At 41.9% G+C, this 13,719-nt stretch overlaps 1 protein-coding gene across 5 annotated transcripts in view; it reads left to right on the top strand.

Annotated features, from left to right (window-relative positions):
* LOC138187631 (Fanconi anemia group J protein homolog) overlaps nucleotides 1-13,719 on the top strand; it is a 166,545-nt gene that overhangs the window by 134,048 nt on the left and 18,778 nt on the right. The window lies entirely within an intron of this gene.

Here is a 13,719-nt window from a genome sequence, read left to right as displayed (position 1 = left end):
AAACGTTGCGATAGAATCAACCCGGTGCGCTAAAGAAATGGACCCACCACGAGACCAAAACGGAAAACCAAAAAACCCTGCAAAATTTCCACTAGCTGGCATGATACCCGTGCAGCCGCCTGCGAGAAACGCGGACGAATCCGCGAGAACAAAGACGAGGAACTCGCGAGGTATTGCAAACAGGGAGGCGGATACGATGGACGAGAGGAAAAGGGACGAAACAATCGCGGGACAAGTTGCAGAAGCCCGTTGGAAAACTCTTCCTCTCTATTTCGAAAGACAGAGAAATAGAGGAAGAGAAACAAAGAGAAAGATATGGAGAGGGAGAGAAAGAGAAACGAAGATAGGAAAGCACAGCCGATGGCGCGAATCGTTTTCTCGCTGCTTTTCCCGCGGCTGCATCGGTTGCGGGGGGTTGCAGCCTGCGTTAGAAGGGCTGTGCACGGCTGGCAGAGGGGATGGGAAAGAGGACGGTGGCTGGCGAGGCTCATTTTGTCGGCGGCAGAGATGGTGCGGCCTCTCTCTGCTCCCTCTATCCTATTCGTCTCTTCCTGTCTCACTTCTCCCTTCTCTCACCCCCCCCCCCGTATTTTCCCTCTGTTCACATTTTCACCTGAACCCACCGCGCCCCGTCACCGTCTACTCGCGCCCTCGCCTCGTTTTTCACTCCGTCCGTCTTCCCCGCTTTATCTCGCCACCCGTCACACCCCCTCCTTCCACCGCCGTCAACCCCCACGAGTGAGGATAGAGAAGGAGGAGAAGGATGAGGAGGAGGTGGAGGAGGGTGGCCGAAGCCGAAAGGGGGGTGTGGTACGCGGAACGCCTGGCTGGCGACATTATTAGACGCCCCCGATGAGTCAGTGAGGCCAGGGGTGGATGACGACGCTGTACGGGCGACGCTCATCCCCCTCTTCCCCCGTCGACGACCAGAAAAGAGGGATGAGTATCGCCAGGAATGGGGCAGCCGGGTAATGAGAAGAAAAGACGGCGCGCACAGCGAGATATCGCGCGCCAGATACGCCCGGGAAAAAGGCATCGTCGCGAAAAAAAAGGCGCAATTTTCGCGTGCGTCGCGCCCACACCCCCCGTGATATCACCCGACCGCCAACGGGGGATTAACCCCTCGTCTAGCCTCGCGGCGAAGAAAGGCCACGTCGTTCGACCAGCTCCAACCACCAGTTTTTCCTTTTGTTGCCCTTCTCTTCGTCTTTTTTAATACTCCCTTCTTTTTCTCTTTTTAGGGGTTGTTTAGCTTTGTTGTGTAATTTTTTTGCGAGCGTGTAGTTTCGCAGGTTACGTTGTGCGCGGATTAGGCAAGGTTTAATTTTTAACATTCTTTCTCGTTTTCTTATTCGGGTTCAGGCTGGTTTCGAATCGTTTTTTAATTGAAAAGTATGCTGGGTTAAGTCACGTTTGTACCAGGCAAGTTTTAGTCGACAGGTTATTACACAAGAATCCAGCACTAACGTTTGGAGGTTCAACCAATATACATATATGAATTCAACTTTTAGTTGCACGATTATAATGAAATAGGACTCGATGTGTATTAAAAATAGCATTTTTTTGTACATTACTATGCGCAATTCTTGACATCTCGCAGACCTGAACGTCCAAAATGACGTACGAAAGAAATGACATCTGCCAGACATCTTTGTATGTTACGGAGTTAACGTGGGTAGTTTAGATCGACTTTAAGGCCGACTCGATCCTCCAACGAAAAGTCATCCGATATTTGCAAACGTATCTATGAAGTACGTGGTGGGTTTCCACGTTATTTTATAATTGTATAGTAACTGCAAACAGTATTTGCGCGTATCTTGTTTTCCTATAGAGCATCTATTTATCAGGTTCCATATACGTTTCATTTCCACAATCATGTAAAGTGCTGCTGAATGATACAAAATTTAATGCACCTGCAATTAATTAGTATGTAAATATCATAATAAATATAATGATGTATAAATATTTTTTTACTTAATCTAGTTAATTATTTATTAACTTATGAGGTTTCGAAGACGAATAAGAGGTCGTTATTGGAGAAAAATCGAGCTTTCACTGTATATTCCGCGATTATCGCGGCTCAAAGCGGCTCAGCAAGCGTCCTGCTAGATGGTTTCCCCTTTGATACTATTTTAAACAGGGCAAACGCGATCACAGTTGACTTCCAATTAACTGTAACGCAACTCTATCCTGACTGGATTTCATGGAACACTGCGTGAGTTATAGACTATCTCGGTTTTGCAACTTTTGTTTAAAAGCCAGCGTTTCAAACGGCATGGTTTTCATTTGGTTCGCGATCCAACGATCGATGCATGCCTCTTGAAGCCTCAGAAAAATTTATGTTTATAAAATCCTTGCTTAATTCGTCAATAATTTACTCAATTTCTCTTTCTTTTTCTTTCTTTGTATGTGCGTGTGTTTTAGTTCGATAAATATTGATGTAGAAGAAGATCTTTCGTGTCAGTAATGTTGAATAAATAGAAACGTTTATAGCTCATTACCGGTTGGAATACCGTTTCTTCGTGTATTTCGTCGAGTACTTTAATGCATCACGTTTGATTGAACGTAGTCGCTGAAACGTTCGCTTAAACGACGAGTCACGCTCCATTAACCTAGCGATTTCAAATTACCCCAGTTTTTTCCACTTAGACATAATTGTAGATACGAACAGTTAGATCGCTTTTACCATTCGACTTTCTGCTGAACATTCAATGTTATTTATTATTTTTCATCGAAATGTATCATACTAAAATTTGTAAACACTGTACCAACAGGCTTATGAATAGGTAAATAGACAAATTCGATTAATTTTGCTACGAAATGCTTTTTCTCTGCAATGTAGAATGAAGAAATACATTTCCTCTACCTTGAAAACTGTGCTTCCATATTTTTTGATAAAAAATTTCTCCATTAAATGTAGATAAATATCTTTAGAATAAAAACATATCTATGTATTAAATTCCCTTATTTTCAAGACAATTGAATCATTAAATTTCCTCAGTTCCGACCTTTTAATTTCTACACGTGTGTAATCTACCTTCTTTAAGAGCCACATCTTTTAAGATTCGTTTGAGAATCGAGCGCGTCACATATGTTACAACCTACTTAAATCAATCGCGTGTCTACACACCGTACTTCGAATCACGTCGTCCATAAAACAACCCTTCGCCATCCGTAAACTTTTCCTAACTTTAGGTTACAATAATCGACGTCTAGACCTCATTTGCAGCAGCGAAATAAAACGACAGCTACTACGCGCGCTTCCATCCCCTACGGATATTTCCACCCCCTCGAAGGAAACAACAAACAGAAAAAGCAACAAAAATGAGAAGGGCGATGGGAAAAGCGTAGCGCAGAAAACAAAAAAGAAAGTATAGAAAGAGAAAAAGAGAGAGATAAGGTAATGAGGAAAAAAATGTTGCAGAAGTAGGAAAGAGGATAGGATCGGAGGGAAGGAAGGGGTTCTTTTCATGCCGCCTCCTCTCGGCGAGGTTTTCCGCAGGAAGAGCACAACCCCCGGTTGCGTGTGACAGCCATTTTAATTCCGAGCCCCCAGGGGGTCCCTGATTTTCATTCCCCATGATGGAACATCAGCCATCCTCCTTCATTCAACCCCCTCTCTGCTTCATTTTTCTCTCTTTTCCACTCCCTTCTCTATATCGCTTCTTTTAGCTAAGTCTCTGTCTCTGTCTTATACCTAACATCTCGCCTTTTCTATCTCGAATCTCTGTCGTCGTTGGCCGTTCCCTCTTCTATTCTCCTCTCCTACGGTTCGTGTCTTTCCCCATCTCCTATCTACTCCCTCTGACTGGTGGAAAAGCTTTCAGAGGCGTCTAAGGGGGATGAGGGGACGAGGATGAGCCGCACGGTGTGTGTCGGCTATCTCGGCTGTCGCATCGCGAATCGAATAAAAGCTGCCGGATGGCTGAGGTATGAACCGCGCTCGTTTAATTTCGGCGAAAGAACAACCACCGCTGGCTGCCACGGCTTTTTTCTCGCCCGTGGAACACCCCCGGAAATACTAGTTCCGCCGACGACACTTCCGCTCATGAACTCTGTACCTCGCAGAGAGTCACGGGAAAGCGAGAAACTCTTGCCTCTTGATTTTTCTTGCCACTGGTATTGCAGCTTTTTCGTATGTACGCGTTGGAATCTGGATGCTCCCGCTTTTGGAAGATTCTCGTTTGAAACTGGACATTCTCGGAGCTTGAATTTTTTAAGCTAGAATTAATTCGTAAATATGTAAATTTCTATGCTTTGAGGTTTCTGGACGCTGGCTTCACTGTTTTTGGCGCGTACCCCTTGACGATTTGTACGCTTTGGGCTTTGGACCCTTTTCGTTTGAAATTGGAGATTTTTAAAAGTTAAACCTTTTTAATTTTTTAATTGACGAATATGACGTTTCTAAAAGTCGAAATTTTTTATCACAGAAAGTTTAAAGGCCATCAGCGATATTAATCGATATTGTTTAAAACTATTACAAACGATAATCTCGGCACTTTTCTAATGTTAAAAAATAGTAAAATATATAATTCCATTCCTTTGGCTTTATTGATCTTTAAAATGAGAAAATATCTGCCGCGGTGGAATCTTACCCTCAATAAATTTAACGTGATTTCCTTTGATGGTAGCTTTTAAAGGTTAATGAAGTGGCTGCAGAAGGATAGTGGCGTATAAAATACGCGAACGACAATAAAATTCGGGAGAAAGCTGGAAATCAATAATTAACAATTCCACCCTGAAGTACGTATATTTCTTGTTCTTTAATAAACCCTCTTCGAATTAAAACGTCCACGCTAATTCAATCTCTATTTGCATTTAGGAAATCCTATTATATAGAGAAACGTAAAAATGCGTCGTCATAATTTTACAAAATGAATGTATATCTTAAGAAAAAAGAAACGAATAAATACAATAGTAAAATTTCCATTTTAAATATCATAGAACGAATGACTATTGTCGATATGTTAAAAATTGTCGATAGGTATAAAAGCCGCTCTCAAAAACCACTATCAGACCCCAGAACCACGCTTCCCAATACCAAATCAACATTCAAGCGTCTAAAACGTAGCTTTTAGCGGTGCAATAAAACGAATCGTCTACCCATAAAATTCATCCCGGGTAATCCATGTGGTATCCGAAATTTCTCGGGGGACACCCGTTAGAGGGTCCCCTTGGTTATACCGAAGTCGTCGTGGTAATCTTGCGAAGGGTGCCGTGCGTGCACCGCTCTCGCCCCTGATTCGCTCCACCTTTGGTCGGCCCCGAGGGGATTGAAATTAAAATGACAATGAGGGCAGATCCGAAGGGAGGCTAAAAACGCGTACCCTTGCCATCGTCCAATCAGCTACAGATCCGTGGACGCCATGGCGACCCTTCTCCCTTTTGCTTTCCTTCCTTCTTCCCCCTTCTGTCGCTTTTTTATTTCCTTTTCCTCTCTTTCTTCTCGCTATCTCTCTCTTTCTCGTGCTCTGATGCCTGTTCACGTGGAGAAAAAAAGGGCGCGAGAAAGATGGAGGAGAGGACAGTGGCACGAAATGAAAACGTTTAAAGCGTCGGTGATCTTCACAGAAGTTTTCAACCCCTTTCGCGACATCATTCGAGGGAGAAACAAAATAGATGGGACTCGCGTACCGGCTGAATGGCGAGGGGATGGAAAACGGAATGCATAATCGGGGAGAGGGCAGACTCCGGGTTCGAACAGCCCCGCGATTAATATTCTAATTACAGGAATCGGGATGAAAGTGTCGTCCGGGGTTGCGCTCCCTCAGGGCGCTCCCTCAGGGCACTCTCTGAATTTACGTTTCAGGACAGGTTTCCCTTCCTCGGGAGTGCTACGTTTGTTTTTTTCAAATTCGATAAAATATTTACACGTTCAGCCAGTAATCGTTCAATCAGTGAACATTTAATCGACATCCTCTGATTCTTGTGTTTATTTTTTCCTTTTTTTTTTTTACTTGTAAAGACAACTGTCTCGTTTCGTTTTCATTTATTATAATTTGGATATCGCGTATTGTGTGCTTTTTGTCGTATATTTTATATTGAGCTTTTAATAGTCTTACTGACTTAGTGCGGTGATGTCTCATTTTTCCTTCTACCCACTTTTCAGTGATAATTTTAATATTACTCGCTATAAAGTTAAACGATCGTTTAATAACGTAAGACAGAGTTACCTTCAACCCCAATCTACCTACCTACCTACAACACAAAGAAATGACTGGAATTCGGAAAAAAGAGACTGTCGATAATCGTTAATCCTACGATAACGTCTGTAATTATTAAATATTAGAAACAATGATTCCCTTTTAAAAATTGATTTCTACCTGTAAATGTATTTCTATTTACAAACCTCCGTTTATTGTATCAAATTCTCTCGAAATATACCTCAAATATAAAGAAACTCCTTCGAAAAAAGGAATAAAGAAAGAGAACTGGCTCGTGGGAAAATCGAAGAAATCCGCGGCGAACGTTTTAATTTCCGCCCCATTTTCCATCTTTCGTCTATCTCCAATCCCCGGGTCTCGCCTGTTCTCCGCGATCTCTCCACCCCCTGTCTCTCAACCGGTCCACCCTCCTCCTTCTTTCTTCCATTTTCTCCTGGCTGGAGGATGCGCGCCATGCAAAGCCGTAATTAGTGGCTTCGCGTGTAATTATCGTGGAAAAAAGGGCTCTGAATGCCCATAGTATTCAGGCTGCCGAGGATGAGTCCTTCGCGATGGAATCGCACCAAGCACCCTTGAGACATGCGGTTCTTCCTTCCTTTCTTTCCTCTTTTTCCTCTCTTCTCTTTCTTTCTTTCTCTCTCTCTCTCTCTTCTCTCTCACTCTTTGCTTTCTTTTTTATCATCCATGGTTGTGGCGAGGATTGGTTGGTTGGTTGGTTCGGTTGTACCAGCCACCCCATTTCGTTTCGCAAAGCGATCGCGTTTTCGACTGTCATTAGTTTTCGAGGATGGGAGCGACTCCATTTAGTCGGCCGCTCGTTCGCCATTCGGCATGTTCGACGTTCTGTCGTTTCCTTCCTGCCTAATACTGGCTTCCAGTTTCCAAAGGATCTCTGTCTGTCTCTTTGTGAAATCCGTTATCTTTGTTTCTCCTCGTCTTTTTTTTTTTTAATTAATCTTGTATCGGGTCGCCAGAAAGGAAAATAATCTATAAACTAATAGATTTTTCATTCGTTGTTGTATATTTATCAACTTGTAAAATTATAAATCACGGAGATATTTGTGTCTTCTTGTATCTCATTGTAATCTCCATACTATGGTACTTCTTCATTGAGCAATTTACAGATAAACAGATTTTTCATAAACAGATTGTAAATTAATAGATTTTTAATTCTACGATGCAATTAATAGCTATAATAGAAATAACCGCTAATATGAAGACCACACGTGGAAAGCATGACAAGTCTTAAATTTCATAATGTGGCCAATTTTTTAATTATTTTTTAATTATCTACTTTTTTCATTTTAATACCTGCCCTAGCTAAAGTCATCTTAATTAAAAATCTCTTTGACGTTTTCACCATAAATAAGTAGAACGAACGAAGTCGCGGATATCGCGAGACAAGCTTTTTTTTGTCACTTGCGTAAGGCATGTGATGTCATCAATTTCGATTCTTTCTCGACGAAAGAAACGACAAATGTTATTAAAATATGTATAAATATAGCCTGAAAGCTTGACTGCAAAGAGTATTATAGTTTCTTTGTAAAAAAGGTCACCAAAACCATCCCGAAAATGGGTTTTTCACTGGAATAATCCGTTCAGTGTACGTTTTTGTTACCTTCTATAAAAATATTCTAATGAAATTTAAATGAAAGAGTGCCACGTACAATTAACACAAACGTCCCAATCGACGACGAAGGCATCGATGGCGACGAGAGACGCGGGCATTACGTTCCAAACCTTCTATGAAACCCGATGTGCAACCCCCAAGTAACGACGACGATGACGACTATGGTGTATGGTGGATGGAGGGACGGGCGGCATGGAGGGGGTTTGTCAAGGGGGGTAGAACTTGGCCGCGGGGGTTTCGAGGGCTCTACCGTCCGCTTTCGATTCATTGTACAATAATATGACGGAAATGTCAGTCAATTAATAAGCATACCGAAGCTGACTAATTTCCGCCTTTGTTCGTTCCACGGCCCGGCATGGATGAATAAGTGGCCATTATGCGGCTTTTATGATTGGTCAGATCCGTATCACGACAGCCGGTTCCGCTTTTATAAACCAGCGCGCGGCACGTCGAAACTTCTCTCTTGCGGCGAACCTTTTTAACCGTGTGCACGTGCCGAGAGCGGAATATATCGTTCTCTCTGCCCTCTCTCGTTTCTTCTCTTCTTTCTCTTAGTTTTTCTTTTCCTCCTCCTCCTCCTCCTCCTCCTCCTCTTCCTTCTTCTTCTTGCTTCCTTTCTTTCTCTTGCTTTCGTTACCACCACACTCTCTGGCAATCTTAAACTTTGCTCTTTGCTTTGAATTTTCTTACGACACTTCGTAATCGATCTCTTCGTCATCGGTTTTAAAAGACGTCGATTCATTCGTCGAAGATAGTTGTACGAGGAGAGAAAAGGTTTTCATAGATTTTTGTTTAAGAAGATGGTTTTTCGTAGGATTTCCACTTGGAGTATATCGTACAGACTTTGTTTAGAGAAGATGGTTTATGGTAGATCGTGACTAGACTGCGGATTTTTATACAATTCCATGTTTTTATCAATATAACTGAGGGAATGGAACCTACATGAAGACTTGTTCGCCCATTAAATTATTGTAGCGAGTATTTCGCTTTGAATATATTTTATCACGTGCATTTTGTACATTTCTGCAATTTTAAATTTCTCATTAATGCATAAAACTCTGCAGTCTAGCTATAACGTTTACAAGATGAAATAAATTTCTGTTCACATTCCATTTCTTTCCATTGCGTTCATTAGACGTCATAATTAGATTAGTTACAATGCACGGTTATAATAGCGTGAAAATGTCTTTTGAGATTCTGAAAACAATGTTAGATACGCGTTCTTTTACTACGGCAGAGACAGTAAGGAAATGATTCGACGCTTTCGCTGGCTCTTTAATTCGGCTCATCGCGCCACGACACGGTTCCGTTTCGTTTCGGCGAAATGCTTGGTCCGGAAGCGAACATTTAATTACCGTAAACAGAATAAACACGGGGACGCCGAGGGAAAAATCGGCCGGGCGGAAATGTTTGCTCGCCGGCGAATTATATTTTGCCGCAGCGGCTTAATTTCCGCGAAGGTCAAGGGAGACAAAAAATGGTGTAATTGCTAGTCTGCGCCCTTATTCTGCTCGTTCGTCGACGAAATAAACGAGGGTGGAAAAGCGGAAAAACGAGAGATAATCCCCTACCACGCGGTCAATCTTGTTATCGTTTGCGTTTCGGATGCAACGCCCCGGTGTAATTTACGTGTTTCATGAAATATATAAAAGAATTTAATCAGAAATAAACATATCAATCTTGCTTTTTCTCCTAACATCAGGTTGCATTTTTCACTAAATTTACTGATACTTCTCGATAATAGGTTGGTTAAGTTTGTTCTATATTTCTGTATTTTGCGCGACAAATTTGATGCCAAATTATGAATTTCTAGATTATATTTAATTTTGTTGTGTTAATTTCTATATTTTACACGTCGGAGATCATTAACTATGTATCCTAACGTAAATCTAAATCGTCACTTGCGAAACACTATCCCTTGAGTTGGACGAAACGACTTTTACGAATCCGTCCACTATAATATTTAATTATTTTCGTACAATAATTATCGAGCCAGCTTCGTTTCCCACTAAAAATCTACTAAATCGACTTTCCTCTCAAACCCTGAAACAAGAAAAGACCAACAGAGTCCAGCGCCTAAGAGAAGAACCGATAAAAATCTCCAAAGAATTTCTCGTCTGCCCCTGTCGTAGTACCACTATCCTCTTCCTCCCTTGAGGTGTTTTGCCTCGTCGTTGCCACCCTTGGCGAAAGGGTTGCGCGAGATGGCGGCTGCTGCTGCTCGGTTCTTGGAACGGTCAGGCAATTACGCGAACCCTCGAATGACGATGACGTCGCGTTATTCCGCTGACGCGGCATGCCTATCTTGCGCCTCCGTTTATCTGCGAAAGGCGAGCTGGGTGGTGTATTGGTGTGGGCTGCGGCTGGCGAAGATATAAAAGGGGGAAAGGCGTGGCGGGGTGCAGCTGGTGCGCCACGTATCAGCCACCTATATCCTTGTCCGGCTTATATTGCCAGGGGGGATAATAGCACGGGGGCGCCGGAACGGTTTCATTACACGGCTTCCCGAGGGATAATATCCTCGGATATCTCGCTGGCCGTCCCCGCAGGCTTCAAATTCCGTACCAGCGACCCTTCGCCGTCAGCGCGTCACCACCGCTAACCCCTCTTCTTCCAGGAGACCCGCAACCCCTTCACGAAACGATGGAGGAAATTGTCGGCACGCCGAGGGGCCAGTTCGATCACGGAAAATGGCCGATCTCGATGATCCAGTTTTCATTTTCTGCGTTTTCGTTAATATTTCATTTCAGTGAGATTCAGATGAACGTGAACATTTAGTGAGGTAAGAGGTCGACTAGAGGGGTAGTTGTAGTTGTAGATGGTATAGGTATATAGTTCTAGCGTGATTTAGGATGATTTGGGTAGCTTTGGGGGTTAGTTTCTAGTTAGCATTTTAATTGTAGCGGTGATTTAGGGATTTAGGTAATGATAGATGACTGCGGGAAATTTGTTGAATCGTTTATCGTGGCTGGAGTTGCGATTCTAATAGGATGCGCAGAATTTCAGGACATCTTTTAATAGGATAGTTTAGAGGAGTAACCACATTTAGTATTTAGTTCTAGTGGGATTTAGGCGAAGATAAGTGACAAAGGGAATTTTTAGAATTGCTTATAGGGTAAGTTATAGCGATTTATTTGTAATGGGAATGGTGAGTGACGGAGAAAACTTTTTGGAGTTGATTGGAGGATTAATTGGAACTAATATTTCTTTGTAGGGAAATTTAGATGAATATTAGATGAAAGGAGAGTTCTTTAGGGTTCGTTAGAGAGTTAATTATTAATATATACAAAAATATAAATATATATTACGCTCTTCGTAGGGCGAAACAAATTTCTTACATAATTATATAAAGAAGGAGCACAATGCATGAGAAACGAGAAAGTAAAGTGAAATGTGAGAAAAGTTTCCCCCGTGGAAAATTTTGGTAATGAAATTATGAATATTCCCGCGCGAAATCGATGTTGATAAATCTCGTTAAGGTGTTTGTTTTTTGCATTAAATTGGCGTTTATCGGGATCACGTATTCCAATGCGAGCTGAATATCGGATGCAGTTTTGAAATCGCGTGCACGCAATTAATTCCAACGAAATTGTCAAAACTGATTAACACTCGACTCCGATTACAAATTCACCAGAAATTACCGCGGCGCGCCAGCTCGTTGGTTAATAAAACATTACCAATAATTAAGCAGTTCAGAATTCACATTGATCAACCCCATAAATTGAAAAGGAGAAAAAAGAGGATGATGTTGCAAACATTATCTTTTTAAATTTGCTTTGGGATTTCCTATTATTTATGTCTTCTTCTGGTAGTAAAGCAAGTAATTTGCTTCTTTCTAAGAATTGAACGTTAATCGTATACTTATGTAATGAAATTGAGAAAATAAGGGAAAGCTAAGTTGATCGGATTAACCGAGAGCCTCGATTCAGATTAACTAATTAAAATCATTTTACAATTTACGTTTCGTCACGTTCAAATCTATTTTATTAGAACATTGCAATGAAAATATCCTGGTTATCCTTTTTTATTTTAAATTTCGAACTACCCTCTGTAAAGTGCTTCATCCCTACTTAATTCTCATATTCATCGTTCGAAATCAGCGAAACGGTTCATCGATAATCTCCCACAGTCATTCCACCCTGTCAATCCCCGAAACAACCCTTTCACTCAATCCTGCCTCTACGATCAACAAAAAAACCTACATCTATATCCCCTGCACCAGAAAACAACAAAACAAAGATCAATCTATAGTACTCGAAACACGAGTCTAGCACAAAAGGAAGCACGTAAAAGCAAGGTATGTCAACCACTCGATCTAGCACCCTTCCTAATCGTGCCCATCGTTTCTAAGTCAGTTTACATTCGCTCAATAACTCATCTTTTTTCTTTTTCTTTTTCTTTTTTCTTTTTTTATGGAACTTATGTTCTCAGTGATATATTGGGCCGCAAAGTTTCTATTCGAGAGTCGTCGTGATCTTTTTAGTGGTGAAGGTTTTTAGCACTAATTAAAAACCAACTTGGAATTATATTCTGAGACACCTCTCTTATGTATTTTCTTTATCGTATTAAGAGAATTTTCATTCACAAAGGAGTTAAAGTTATTTGGTTATTATAGTGAAAAAGTCGTGACTCAGAAGACATTATATTGAAAAGAAATGAAAATGAATAACTCTGTTCTGCAATTTCTATTTTGTAACGTGTCTCTTTACCTTATCAAGAATATTTTTTTATGGAACAAATGATATACATTCTTACAAAATTTTTCTTTTACGAAGAGATTAAAGGTTAGCTATTTCCCCATTATAGAAGAAGGTCGTGACTCAGGAAAAGATCATAGGACGCTCCATATTCAAATTACATAGAGCTAAGAAGTTCTCTTCGGAGACATCTATTCCGAATGTGTTCTGTTCTCTTCGTTAAAACAATTTATTTTTACGAAGAGCCACGAGTTATCTCCCTATTATGGAAAAGGATCATGGCGTGAAAGTCGTATTAGAAATACGAAAACGAAGAAAAAATGTATCGTACCACGGTTTCTGTCGAAGTTACCGAGTTCTTGCGGATCAAGAAATTAAATCAATCCCGCGAGGCAAACGGGGGGTCACAAAAGGCGAAAGAGTGGGCGGCGATAGAAACGAAACTCTTCGCTGGGCCTGGAAGAAGTCTCACGAGGTCGGCCGGTAAAAAGAGGAGCGAGAGAGAAAGAGAGGTGAAGAGAGGCCACTGTGCAAAAGCTTTTCCCCCGGCCTTTGGTCGGCGGCCTTTGATGATCCCATGCGCTAGTACAATACGCGATCGTGCTCGTGCGCATTGCGATTAGTGTTTTTAATGCGCACATTGTATAAAGAGAAGGGCCCCGTTTCCCGTATCAGATGCGAGGTGGCCCACCGAGGGACCAGTTATTAGGCCTCTGACAGGCCCATAATCCCGTCGGCTCTCCTAACGAAAAATATAATGCCCATTAGCGGAGATCTTTTGAGAGGGTTGCCGTGTGTGTGCCTGCCCTGGGATATTTTCTTTTGCCTCCTACTACTCAGTTCAATTCCCTTCTTTGATCTCTGTCTTCTTCTTCTTCTTCGTCTCTCTTTTTCTTTTTTTCTTATGCTCTACGGTAAACTAGTATTCGTCGTCTCGTTCCATTTTGCTACCCTTTGCCAGCTCTCGCTCCCTAGATCGAGTCTAGCTTTATAGCCGATGCGTGCCACTGGGTGCTACCGGAAAACGCGTGCTAAGCGTTTCGAATGGGATCACCTCCGAAACGACGCTAATCTGCGGCTGCGATCTCTTTCGGGCATGTTGGCACTCTTTGACTCGTGATACAACTACGTACGAGCACTTGGCGACGTGGGTTCTTGAAGTAACTGAAACGTTAACGTTAACGTTTAAGGACTTCCCTTTTAGGTACAGCGAAATAGTGGTTATTGC

The sequence above is a fragment of the Bombus flavifrons genome, chromosome 15 (genome assembly GCF_040668555.2).
Source record: "Bombus flavifrons isolate JBK064 chromosome 15, iyBomFlav1_principal, whole genome shotgun sequence".
Classification (NCBI taxonomy): domain Eukaryota; kingdom Metazoa; phylum Arthropoda; class Insecta; order Hymenoptera; family Apidae; genus Bombus; species Bombus flavifrons.
This window is presented reverse-complemented; position numbering and strand designations above follow the sequence as displayed.